Source organism: Dendrobates tinctorius, unplaced genomic scaffold, assembly GCF_039654945.1.
Source record: "Dendrobates tinctorius isolate UK_male_01 unplaced genomic scaffold, ASM3965494v1 ptg000082l, whole genome shotgun sequence".
In the NCBI taxonomy this organism is placed as follows: domain Eukaryota; kingdom Metazoa; phylum Chordata; class Amphibia; order Anura; family Dendrobatidae; genus Dendrobates; species Dendrobates tinctorius.
Window position 1 is genome coordinate 3,090,484 of NW_027361750.1, and position 3,869 is coordinate 3,094,352.

Genomic DNA, 3,869 nt, shown 5'->3' on the forward strand with positions numbered 1-3,869 from the left:
CCTCTACCCACATGGCTGCTTTGAAAAGCACTACCAGCAACACTCGCGGGGGGAATGGAGAACATGATGGCATTTTACGCTCCTGGTTCAACTGTGGTATGAGGCTTTGTAAGTTGTCCCGGTAGCGAGGATCTAGGAGGGTGTACACCCAATAATCAGCCGTGTGTAGAATGTTGGCGATGCAGCGGTCATTTAACAAGCACGGCAGCATGAAATCAACCATGTGCTGCAGACTGCCAACTGGACCGGAAATGCTGTCCCCAGCTTGAAGCAGCATCTCAGCCTACTCAGCATCACCCCACCCTCGCTGTACACACTGACTACTAGAGCCTTGTGTACCTCCCTCCTCTGGAGAGATGTGTTCCTCCTCCTCCATTGACTCGTCATCCTCCTCACTGTGTCCCCTGCCTAGGCCTTTGTGTGGAACCACGTTGCGCAGACTTGCCAGAAGCAGATGGCATTTCTGACTCCTCATCCTCGACCTCTTCAAAAACCTCCTCACTTAGTGCTTGTAAGGTTTTTTGAAGCCGATAAGGGGGACAGTCATGCTGACTAGTGCATCATCTGCACTGGCCATCCGCGTGGAGTCATCGAAGGCACACAAAACTTGGCAGATGTCCCTCATAGTGGCCCAGTCAGTGGTGGTGAAGTGTGTCCGGCGCACAGTGCGACTTGTTTGTGCCTGATGCAGCTGGTACTCCATTACTGCTGCCTGCTGCTCACACAAACGCTCCAACATATGTAATGTTGAATTCCACCTGGTGGGGAGGTCACATATGATGCGATGTTCTGGCAGGCGGAATCGGCGTTGCAGAGATGCAATGCGCGATCTTGCCATGCTGGAACGCCGCAAGTGAGCACACTCTAGGCGAACCTTGTGCAGCAGTGCATCAAGATCCGGATAGTCCCTCAAAAAGCTCTGCACAACCAAATTGAGCACATGTGCCAGACATGGTATGTGAGTGAGGTTGCCTAGGCCCAGAGCTGCCACTAGATTTCGGCCATTGTCACTCACTACCAAACCTGGCTGGAGATTCGCAGGCACAAACCACACATCGCTCTCCTGCTTGATGGCATTCCAGAGCTCCTGTGCTGTGTGGCTCCGATTCCCCAAAGAAATTAATTTAAGTACGGCCTGTTGACGTTTGGCCACACCTGTGCTCATATCTGTCCTAACAGGCTCATGCAGTGCTGATTCCGAGGAACTAGAGTAGGAGGAGGACTCAATATGTACAGACTGCATTCCCGCAATCCTTGGAGTTGGCAGAATATGTACAGAGCCACTCTCCAGATCTGTACCCGGCTCCATAACATTGACCCAATGGGCAGTGAGGGAAAGGTATCGTCCCTGTCCATGGCTACTGGTCCACGCATCGGTGGTCAGGTGGACCTTGCTACTGACGGCGTTTAGTAGCGCATTTTTAATTTTTCCCTCCACATGCTTTTGCAGGGCAGGGACGGCTTGCCTGCTGAAATAAAAGCGGCTGGGCACATTGTATTGTGGAACTGCCAATGACATCAAGTTCCGGAAGGTGTCAGTCTCCACCAGCCTGAATGACAGCATCTCAAGGGCCAGTAGTTTGGCAATGCCGGCATTCAGAGCCAGTGCTCAGGGATGGTTTGCCGAATATGGCCGCTTTTTCTCCCATGCCTGTGCTACCGATTGCTGGTGAGTGGCCTGGGAGTGTGATGATGACTGAGAACGTGGTTTAATGGGTGGAATTTCACTGGGTCTCTGTACAACAGTGGCAGAGGTTCTTCCATGGCGTTCCAGTGAGGAAGCCGAACCAGCTGTGTGTGAGCTGGAGGAAGAGGCCCCAACACGAGCTGAAGAGGTGGTAGGTGCTGCTGAAGGTTGGCCTACATCTTCAGTGAGTCTGTATAACTCCACCTTGTGCTTGGTACGCACATGTTTCCACATATTTGTGGTATTGAGGTTGCTCACATTTTTCCCTCGTTTAACTTTCTGATGACACAGCTTGCATTTCTCAAAGCAAATGTCATCTGCAACTGTGTCAAAAAAAGACCACGCACTGCAAGTCCTGGGAGCGCCCGTTTTGTGTTTTGGAGGAGGATTGCTCCTCACGGGTGCCAAAGTGGAGGCTACAGGCAACTAAGTCTGCCCCCGCCCTCCTGTTTTGGCTGTTCAGGGAATCTCTTCCTCAGAGCTGTTCCCACCACCTTCCTGTGGCTGACGCCATGATGGGTCAAGGACCTCATCATCTCCACTCCCCTCTTCAAGCACCGGCTGGTCCTGGGTTGTCTCGCCAGCACCGTACGCACCAGAAATTGGCAACTGAGTCTCATCCTCATCAGATGAGCACTGAAGTGTGCTGATAATAGGCACTGGCCCACCCGCCTCTTCAGATTCAGAGGGACAAAGCAGTTGCGCATTACTGCATACTTCCTCTTCTTCACGCTCTAGAATGCTGCTTGGCTGGCCACCTCTTTCCAAGCCAACAGATTCTGAGAAAAGAAGTAAAGATTGAGATGGCTCCTGTCCAGGGCTCTCAGACTGCCTGGGCAATTTGGCAGGTGGTGAAGAGACAGATGGTTGCTCTTCAGTGCTCTGGCCCTGAGAGGATGCGGAAGCAATTGAAGTGGATGCGTTAGCTGCCATCCATCCGACAACGGCTTCAATTTGTTCGTCACGCAGCATTGGGGTACGACGAGGTCCTACAAAGCTGCGCATGAAGGACTGTTGCCTGGTAAAAGTGGGGGATGCCGGGTCACTGGTGGCCGCAGCAGGCACCGAATCCCCACGTACTCTCCCTGCTGAATCCCCACATCCTCTCCCTGCTGAAACTCCACACTGGAAGCACACTAATATAGGGGCAAAAATCTGAACAAATTTGCTGCTATAAATAAAAAAAAGGACTGTGTATGAGGCAGTGACGCACGCTGAGCGGACTACAACCAGCGGTGGCTGTAGAACACACTGCAACGTGAGCTGCACTCACACACAGAGAGACCTATCAGACAGCCAAAAACAGTGCAGAGAAATGGGCTATAGCACTGAAAGGCTGCTGAAAGGCTCCGCTGTCCACTCCTTTAGTGTTTGCAACCAACGTATATGGATACGTATGGAAGCACACTATACAGGAGAAAAAAAAAGCAGCAATAAAAGAAAAATGTGTATGAGGCAGAGACACACGCTGGGCGGCCTACAAGCAGACGTGCCTGCAGGACACACTACACAGCGTGGGTCTGCACTCACACAGCCCTTGCAGACAGCTATTAAAACAGCACTGCTGGGCTACAAAAATGCTACAGTGGTGGATTATGTAGCCTGGGTAGAGCAATAGATATTTTTGATGATTGCTATTTCTAACTGTCCCTCACAGTCTTCAACAGCAGCCTGTCCCTAACTGAATTCACAGCAGAGTGACCAGAAATGGCGGCTGCAGCGGTTTTTATAGTGCATCCTGACATCATTTCAGCAGCCAATCACAGCCATGCCAGTAGTTAACATGCCTACATGCCTAACAGGATGTGCCCACACTTCTGAGGATCCCCATTGGCTGAATCAAATCGAGCAGGCTCCTAGCATTATGGGAACTTCCGATTCCGGTATTTGATATGAAAAAAGTATCGGAAGTCAGTATCGGAATTCCGATACAGCGAATATCGGCCGATACCCGATACTTGCGGTATCGGAATGCTCAACACTAATTATGAAATAATCCATATGCAATTTTAAAAATGATGCCTAGAGAAAACTCTTCTTGTATAATAGATTTGCATGATGCTGAAAAGCATGACAACGAATCTTGCTTGAGAACAATGTAGGTCTCATCATCAGAGAGTATCTTTTCAATAGTAGACATACAGTATAATCTTTTTCATCCATGACAACTACTGATCCCCCC